The sequence below is a fragment of the Aulonocara stuartgranti genome (genome assembly GCF_965226115.1).
Source record: "Aulonocara stuartgranti genome assembly, chromosome: 15".
NCBI lineage: Eukaryota > Metazoa > Chordata > Actinopteri > Cichliformes > Cichlidae > Aulonocara > Aulonocara stuartgranti.
Window position 1 is genome coordinate 40,235,684 of NC_138951.1, and position 10,675 is coordinate 40,246,358.

Consider the following 10,675-nt stretch of genomic DNA (forward strand, 5'->3'; position numbering starts at 1 on the left):
GATTTTCCTATTCAATTCATCAACTGGGGAAAGGAAGAGAAAAAATCATTGACTTAAGATTGCAGCTGCCGAATGTAGACAAGAGAACTGTTGCACAAATACACAAGGATCTCGTTGCGTGTGAAAAATGGCCCGCGCGAATAGAAGGAAACATTTGCAGGACAACTCTCCCAACATAACTGCACACTGTGTTAACAGAGGGAGATGCTTGGATTTCTTAGATTTACAATATGTAAACTACAGAGAAGCCAACAATCACACACCGGCTGTTCCCCAGAGTGCTGCCATGTCAGAAAACTATTTGGTTTGATCCGAGTTTCAGCTTTTCTTCAGCAAACTTAGTAATGAAGCTACAACACATTAGTCATAAATTCAGACCAGATATGAGTCTATTAAGTCTATCAAATACCCATTAAGTTGTTGTGTAGTGTTGGGTTATAGCGAGACGTATCAGCCTCCATGCAGAGCTCATTTCAGTTTGTTTATGTGTTTCTGGATTGGCTACAGGGGGCAAAATAAGCACAAACACAAATGGCTGTACAACACAGTTTGGCAAATTCAGTTTGAAGAATTGCTTTGATCTTGTCATCTGATCCCAGTAAAGTCATATTTGGATGACACCACAGCAATTATAATGCATTTAACCTGTAAATATTATATATATAAATATAAAGGCACAAAGGTTGAGTAAATACAAAATGATTACATAGCTAGCAATGTAATAAGCCACACTCTGTGCACGTAAAGCATAGCAGGGAATTTAGGTCCATTGCACAATAAAAATCACTATAAATAAAATGTAAAAGTACTAATTAAGTATTAATTGGTAGGTACAAGGAGAATATTTTCTTTGCATCTATCACAAGGTTTAGGTATATAAATATGTCTGTTTGTGTCAAAGTTAATAATGCACTTAAATCTATCAAGCTCGTGAATCCACATGCATCTATTTGAAGTTACTGTCCTAAATAAACATATATGGCTGTAACAATTTCTGTGAGCCCAAAGAAAGGCATTATGTCTTTGGGATTATCTATAGGTGCTTCAATGCATTTTTGTTTTTTACATAAATGCTGTGCGGCGAAATTAACGGTGATAACTATGAAAGGAAGTGTGATTAATAAACAACATGAGGCTAAAATTAAACCGCACACTCGAAGAAAAAGTAGATGTTCTTCAAAAGCTTTTCAAGGAATATCTACATTCATGTGCTGTTCATTATTCATTTGCAGTTCAAGAAAAAGCCAGAGAATTCATTTTATATTCTGCGGCTGCGATAAACCGTATTAATGGATTAGCTGTCGAGATACCATACTGTTTCTTAAGTTATTGCTGAAATATTCTTTCACATATTCTGTCAAACACCGGATTATATGACACAATAACTTGGACCTTGGTTAAAGTTTCCCATGATTGATATGCTTTGAAGAATATGATACCAGACCCCATACATGGATGTAATTAAACAAGGCCAAGTGATAGCAATAATGTATCATCCACCAGAGCTGAGGTCCCAGCTTCCTACAAACCAGTGTTACCAGAGACAAATGACTTACAGCAGTCACCACCATCGCTTTTAACTTTGCATGGTGCAGACACAAAGAGAGAATTCCTCCCTAACAGTGGTGGCCTGGCCTAGACAAATGGACAGTCATAATCCCCCCCAACTGGTAGGGTATGTGGTTTATTAGAATATGATACAGTGGATGTGAATTTCTCTTTTTTAGCAGTTCTGATTTAGTTTCCAGCTGATTCATCACCACACACAAGTCATACGTGACAGCTTTTACTGTTTTGGGAGCAGCTTAGCCATCTTGGAGCTACCGCCTTCATAGTTGGGTAAGCTGTTTTTCACGGGGAGACTGATATTTATTACAACTGCCTGCTTGGGACCCCTCTGTGAGAAGGAACCATAGTGTGTAGATATAAGTAGGGCATAGGATTCTGTGTAATTAAGTTGGTGGAAATGCACCGTGGATTTAACGAAGGGGAAATGTGCATTTTTGAGCGTCCTAAATTAAGCCACTTATTCTGATATTTATTGGCAAACGCTGTTTATCTATTCTGTTACAGGAAACTCTGTTTGGGCCATGCATACAGGAACTGCTGACACGGAAAGATTTAGCTATGATTGCATATCATTACATGAATAAAATATGCATATGATTACATGAAAAAGTTTGTTCAATGATTCTTCAATTTGGGTTTGTTGGGATAGAAGGAGGAGGGGGCGCACAGCAGGCTTTGTCAATACCTTGCAAAGTAATAGGTTGATGACCTGGGTTAATAATTAACACCAAAATTACAAAAAGCAGTTTGGTAATTTTTCAATAGAGAACTGCATAGCTTCATGGTTAACATAAGCTTCCAGACACTGAGAAAGAATAATAAGAACTACAATAATTGCACTTATAACTTCTTGCTTCTTTGTGCTCTCCATTGTCGTGCACGTTCTCCTGACTCTTGGGGCTTCAAAACACGTTTCCTTTTTATCTCATACGTTCTGGTCATTTTCTTGAAACAGTAAGGACCTGCGGTGGTAAGAAAATCATTTATGACTTCCTATGTCCTGGCCAGTCCTCCAGGGCTCCTGCACAGTGTCAGGGGAATGTAGATGAGCCCACCTCAGCAGACTCTTTTTTGCCATTTTTTTTTTCAATAGACCTGCAGATGGGTTCTTGTGCACTCAGACCCCCAGCGGGACCCTTTATCCTTGCTCTAAAAATGACCATCTGAGCTCCTCATCATAGACGGTTCAAGCGAGGCTGAGGCCTTTTTTCAACCCCTCATGTTTCTGTTGCCCAGAAACATTTCTGATTTACATGTACTGCTCAAAATTAAACATTATTCATCTGTTTTTTTAATGTGTCATCTTTGTCACTGAATCTACGCTTGAAGTTTTGTGCAGGGAATTCACACACAAAAGATTTATGTTGTAATTACTTGAGCATAATTACCGAGGAATCAGTTAATCAGCATAAATTAACAAACCAAATAGTTTGAAACATGTACACGAGGAATACACATACTATCCATTATTATGAAAAACATGAATCCAGGGTGCTCAAAAAATTGTTTGAAATAAAATCGACATTACTCTTGGGAGCAGAAAGTTTCCAGAACAGTCAGTCCAATTACAAGCAGGAAGATATTTTCTTCTTTGTGTTGTTTGTGTTGTGTGCTTTGTTTCCTACAAGCATACTTTAAAAAAACATTTGTAGCTACACAACATGAGCAGATCTTTTACTTCAGAATATAGGAGCAAGGATTCTAACCAAACCTTTAATTTATTCAACTTATTAAACATTTATCTTTATATTTTTTTCTGTGTCCACATTAAAAACACAAAGTACAACATGCAAAGGTTCTGTCCTGAGCCCAATTCTTACTAAACGTGACTTACACCATTATACCATCATGTGTCAAACAATACTTGCTATTGAAAGTCATCCACCATGTACCTAATTCCTATTTTGTGGAAAGGCTGAAGCCTGTCCCTGGATGAAAGGAGAAAAGCACCTGCCAATCCATCACTGTGCTACCCTGCAGTAGACAGATCCACATTTGTGCTACAGGCAGTTTATTGTCTCCAGTTAACCTGAGCTGCATGTCTTTGGACTGTGGGGAGAAACTGGAGCACCTGGAGGAAATATGCACAGACACGGGGACAAATATGTGAACCTCTCTGCTATAAAGTGACAGTGGTACTAAACCCTGTGGCTTCCCCAGTGAAATCCAGGCTAATGCTGATATTTTACAGCAGCAGCTACGCAGAGCGCACTGAGATTCTGTGCTTATGCACAAATTATGGGATTTGTTAATGCCTGCCTAAAAACAGGTGCAACCGTTAGATGGAAAAGGACGAGTAGGAGGCCACGTGTAAGGAAACATTCAGAGTGGAGCTCATTCATTAAAATCAAAAAACCCAAAAAGTGACTTTTGGTTATATTTACTCTAACGGTGCATTGTGTTATTGATAAGAAGGGAAGAGGGGGGCTTTACATAATAAAGGAGGAATATTTTGTCTGATGCTATGTTCTAATACATCACAATATGCTAGGATTACAACTGAATTCATCTTGAAGTAGACTTTTTGTCCTTCTTTTGCAGATTATAGAATGATCTTGTGGAAGGGATTAAGGATATTTGTAGACTATGATTAAACCCTGAATTTTAGATGCTCAGGAGGAGGTTGGGCCTGAAGAGGCTCGTGTTGGGAGTCAGTGCATTTTATAGCGAGAGCGTCTGTGGCACTTTGTGAATTTTACATGCAAAACATATATATAACATATGGAAAAGTGACAACTACTTGTGGTAATTACAGGAAAGCGCCCTGCCCCGCCAGAAATATTAGTTCACATGAATCAGTGTTTGATCATTTTGATACTGGGCGTTAAACATTCCTTATTGAGGTTAAAGTTATTAAATACTAATCAAACATGAAAACTAAGCACAGAATATTAACTTTAATCTCTGTACCTACTCAGGAATTTTCCTTTAAGAATATTGAATGTGTAAGTGTGTTAGCTTTACAAATGTGGCTCAGCATAAGAATAGATTTCACTCAGCATAAATTCTCTTTCTAAATCACATATTGCATGAATATGTTTCCTTTAGATTACAGTTAACAAGCTCTGTGTGTGGCTGAGGTTACTGCTTATGTGCTCTGACAAGGTGCTGTTTGCAGTTTCTCCCAAAGGAGGCTGAGCACTCTGGATTACAAGCAAGGCTAGCGTTTAGCTGCCACCCCAGACAACATGACTCATAAGCTCTAAAGAGCTGCCACATATGTCTGCATCATAAGTCCATTTGTGATATGACAACATGACCTTTGGATTGAGGCCCATCTGTTCTGCTTCAAATGTTTAGGAGAATTGCTTTGTGTTTGCACCGACTCAAGTTTTAGAAAATGTACAAACAACCATCTTTAAAAAAAGAAAAGATCTAATCCTCAGTGGAAGCTTTAACAAGCAGTAAATCCAAGAACACTGCGGTGTACTACATGTTCATTTTTCATCATATTTCATTTTGCTCTGCCTTCTTGGATTAAATATTTGATCATTTTCAGTGTAGTTGTGTTTCACTGTATTTTTGTTCCAGAATAATTCTGAATTTGAAGGTCCTTGTTGTTCATTTTATATACATCTTGGTATTAATTTATGTAAAGCAATTTGTTCATACACTTTTTAACATCTTGAAAGATCTGCTTCAGATGTGTACTTACATGGTCTGTCTGAGAACTACACCGTGCGCTCCGATCATCTGTTGTATGTTGGATACTTTGCTGCTCTTGTTAATGAAGATAATTCTCTATAACATGTCCTCATTTTTTAGGGTTGTAAATAAATTTATGGCAAGAATCGTTCATCACAGATTCTGTGTCCACTTACTTCTGATTGAAAATTGGAGTCAACTTTATTACTTTCATCAGCTCTGCTGCTGCTAGGAAAGTATTAAGGTGATTAGGTTGCGTAAAAAGGCAAAGAAGAGCTCGAGCTTCCTCCAAAAACCTCCGAGAGGAACTACAGAGTTGGAAGATTGCAAATGATTTGACTTTACAAGTCACTTGGTGAGTTTTTTAAAAATGTTTTGTACATTCATAACATTGTATTTATAACAACTGTATTTCTCACCCACATATTCTGTTCCACTAGTTATTATTTTACTGTGACTTTAAAATTTGTTGTGGTGTTACATTTATGCAGGCCTGTCTGTGAATTATTTAGTAATCCTTCAAAGACTTTAAAGATTAACCGCATTCTAAATAATCTACAAAATAGCGACGATAAGACCCAAGAGTGTGATGCACTGGAGCAACTGGGCACCTGAGCAAGCTTCAATTCAGACGGGACCTTCCTGTTAGTTTTCTGCCTGTGCGTGTGAACGTCCATCCAACTACACTCCTATACATACAATACATATCATAATTAGGTCTATGGTGACTGTGCTGTATTATATAACTGGACTAGGAAATGAGCCTGCATGATGTTTTATGTTTTATGTTAATGACAAGACCAGAGTGGCTCTGGCTCTCCTCCACACCGTGTCTTTGTCCTTTCTTCACCGCTCTCAGCAGATGGCCCCGCCCCTCCCTGAGCCTGGTTCTGCTCCTTCCTGTTAAAAGGGGGTTTTTGCTTCCCACTGTTGCCAAAGAATTTGCTCATAGGGGGTCTTAACGCCTCTACCTTAAAATATAAAGCGACTTGAGGTAACGATTGTTGTGATTTGGCAATATGTAAATAAGACAAATTAAACTAATTTGTCAATGATTCTATTTATTGAATCAGTGCAACAGCAAAGGAAACCAAGACACTTAAACGAGAGGCATGGAACTGGTTAGGTGTTGTTAAAAATACACAGCTGACAATAAAACATCTACAAATCCAAAGATTAAAATAAAAGAAGGTAGCATTGGTACTGTAAAAAATCAAAATGCGTAGAGGCAAACAGAGAAATTGTAAATAAACCAAGACCTTCAAAGCCGTCATGACACCACTGCAGCAGTGGAAAGATGTTTTTTTTACCATCTGCCACAATTAGTCACCCGCACAAATACACAAAATATAAAAAAAGAGTTACCTTAGCTGCACATAACTCTCATAGCCTGCGTCCAGCATGAGGAATTATTTTATGACATGCTGTATACAAAAGTAATTGGAAACATTACTGAAACAAATTTAATATTTAAAATTTTTAATTACACCACACTCACAATAATAACACTGAGAGAGACCGTGCAGCCCTGTAGTGCTATTCATCAGTGGAAGGAGGTAAGAAGCTTTGTGTTTGGCATTTATGCCTAATATGCTACAGACTTAATTCAAGGTGGACATAAAAAACTACACCTTCTTGCAGGTTGCATGGCTAGGTAACTAGTTACACATGGTTATGGTGTAATCAGTTATTGTGGGTTTTAACCTAGCAACAACCTCTGTGTGTCCACACATACACAGGCATTTTTTTAAAGAGGGGTTTTGCCAGCCCTGAGACTGGCGATGTGCCCAGGCTGTACCATGCCTCCTGCACTATGATAGCTGGGATAGGCTCCAGCTTAACTGCAACCCTGAATTGGTTGGATGGATGGATGGATGGATGGATGGATGGATGGATGGATGGATGGGCTTTTTTTTCTACAGAGCCACATCCACATGAGCATCATTTTTGAAAAATATCTGGCCATACTGTCAAGAGTAAAGTAACAGGTGGTGATATAAGCCTAACCTTACTGAAATATTAGCCAATCAGATAAGGGGGGAAATGTTCCCCCAGTAGCTGTAGAAAAGACCCAGTAGCTGTTTGTGTACATGTAATTGTGTAAAAATTCCAAATAGTAAGATTAACAGCAATAATATTTTGTTTATATCTGATATTGCAGAAAAATGCCGAATGCACACAATAATCAACAGCCTCATGTCAAAAAAGAATAAAGGAGATTAAAGGTACACAAAATCTTTGTTTTTCTTTTCCAAATGAAAAGGAAGGTCTTAATTCTGCAATGAGGCTTTCAGGAGCTCTTTTTTCAGTGACCTAAAATGTCATTTATGTGTAGAAAATGCACGAAAAAAGCACATGTACATGTGGGCAGAATTTGTTTTAGCATATAATGTGCCCAACGTCACTGCATTAAGCTTGTGTGCAAAAACGGTTTCTATCTATCTGAATCATTTTTGCTTCATAAAAACTCTGGAGGACTTACTCGTCCATCTGGACAGTGACGTTAGGGTTTACCCTGCATTGATTAATAGATGTGCAGCTGATTAGTGTCTGCTAGACCTCACCTTTGCTAAGTGGAGTCACTGAACTGGACCTCTTTGTGCTGTGGGTAGGGTGACCAAGTCCAGACAAACTAAATGTGGGGCAATATTTCCATGGGACTAAGTGGGATTAATTAGCAATCACTTAGCAAGCATTATTCACTGCTAAGTGAATATTGTAGGAATTAAAAAGAAGCTGAAGTTTGTGCTAATGGTCTCGTGTGATAGTCTTTATATATGTGTGCTCTTCCTTGAGCTATATCCAATCACTTATCTGTGTCACCATATTTTCTCCCGTGTGAAATTGAAAAATAAGCCCACCCTTTGTGGTAGTTATCATCATGTTCAACAAAATCTTGTGACTTATGGGATAAAAAAGCATTCACTTCACATGTATTAAATAAAAGGCAAACTTCAGAAAAGTCTTTGTCTTGCAGAGCCAATCAAAATGTAGAGCACTGTCTCAACATGCAGGACGGCGGGACGAGGGATAAAAATGTTGTGCAGTCCTGCATAAAGAAGGACATCTGGTTACACGTGTTGGTGACAAATAATGCAGCCTGCTGTGTGGTGCAGTCCCCAAAAACACTTTATTAATTATTAAATTAATTTGGTCTGTTTAAATCTGCTATAGAAATAAACTCACATGACTTGGATTACATCACACTGGCTATGCCCATCATCATACAGACTAGAAATTCAACTGTGGACAGTGCTGGTGCTATCCTCCCATTAGCACGTCATTTTACACTAACTCCCTGAAAATGGAACTACCTTAAGATGCACGATCTGTGGCACAATCAACAATGTGTGCTTTTTTCAAATGAATGGAGCAATAATAATAACAAGAAGAATATTTTTTAAATAAAAGACAAGACTGTGGGACAAGTGTAAAATTGCTTTCACCCCTTCTGTGCCAACCAGCAGGCCAGGTCATCGCTGCCGTTCCATCGTGAGAATATTTTGTGGAAATCAACTTTAAAATGAGAGTCGGAAGGTTACGTTTGTGTGAAGAGCAGAACCACTGACTAAAACGAATACTAATTACAGTGCAAACAGCTCATGCTGGAAAAAGTTTTTTTTCCTATATATATATATACATTTATATTTTTCTACAGTCCATCTTATGTTCCACATGCACTGTGGAAATCTGTGTGTTTTGACATCTGAAATAAAGACTGCATATATTAAAGCTTCGCATTTCACTCATCACTCGTATCAATCAAAGGTGTGAAAACGTTTAAATATACAACGCTGCAGACATGAGAAACTAGCTGTTGACATATCTCAGATAAATTAGACCCATAAACAAACAGTTCCATGGGAAATCATCTGTTAACTTAATGCGTTTGGTAAGAATGTATTTGTGCAGTTAGTGTCAGAGGGCACTCTGCTGTTAAATCAATCGGTGACCATCATTATTCTTAACTGTTTAAGGAAAGCAGTTTGTTCTCTGCCAAATATGCCTGTATTCTTCATCTACTGCACGACTGCGGAAATAGTTTTGCAGTAAATGATCTCTCATTTACCTCCTCATTTCCTGATTTGATAGGACCCGTTTGAGCTTGACATTGCCATAAAGCCGTAGTTAAAATTCTCATTTAGAGCAGTAACTGTCTTCCAATAATATGAAAAACGTCTTAACAACATGAAGATCAGCAAACAAATCTCCCAGGAGCACATCCTGCCATATCACTGGCTGTCAGTAAGACCCATCACAGTTTATCTGACTGAGGAAACGGATAAGTAAAATAAGTCTCATGGGAACGAGTCCTTAGATAGTGTTAAGGAGCTGAAATAGTTTTGATTCCTCACTGGATAGTTTGTTTTCTGAAGAAATTTGACCCGAGCTCAGGGGTCAGCAGCTCGTCACAATTACCCTTTAGATCCTTTGGGTCCACACTGGGAAAAAAACGGCATCTCCGAGACCTTTGACTGATCATAAGTGTCACAGGAAGCGAAGAATCAAGTTGGCAAAATCTTTATCAGCCCATCAGCACCACTACATGACACGGGAAGACAGCCAGGCATTCTTCTCACAGGAGATCGGTTTCTTGGCTCAGCCTGTGTTTGAGTGGGTCCTGCCACTTCACTGTTGCTGATAGTAACCCATTTGGCAGCCAGGCATGACTCAGCTGTCTGGTGGTGGGCTTAGGTGGATGGAGTAAGCAAATCCAGTCATTGTGAACTTCATTGCAGTCATTTTAGGAATGTTGTGTGAGCGCCTCATTCACCGTATAGTTTCAAAGAGATAAAACCCATCTCTCACTTAGATCCATTCTTTTCAAACAGGGATCAAAAGCTATGATTATTGGGAACGCTGCATACTCATAATATAAAAGGCTTCAGTGAAGGACAGTGCAACAGGGCTCTCTTGCTGTTGCAAGGAGCTGTCGCTGTCACTGTAGACAGTCTTTCATAAAACAAAACTGTCAGCCTAATCCCCCCAGATTCCCCTCGTGTATTTGCTCAAATCCTGCGTGTAGATTTCTAAAAGTTGTAAATAAATGGATGCACTACAACATAAAGTGCAGAATATAGAAAGAAAAGTCAGCTTTTTATTTTATTTATCTAGCAAGAGCAAAATGCAATGCATATACTGTACCAAATATAGCTAAAAGAATCTGTGCTCTGTAATGAGGCACAGAATTTAGAATTTTAATGGACAAAAACATATTAAATGCAACCAGAGTAAACATTTAAACGGAAGTACTGCTCTCTCAGATACCTGAGCATTACACCAAACCTGAATACAGACCAGCAGTGTTTTCACGTATACAATGAAGAGCAGTTAATCAGATCATTTTGATATCACATAAGTCAGCATATATTATCTCTCAATCTGACACAAAAAGGATGAGTTTTGCTGCCATACTTGTAATTTCTGCCCAGATATGTGGCAGTTTGTGGCTAACAAGCCG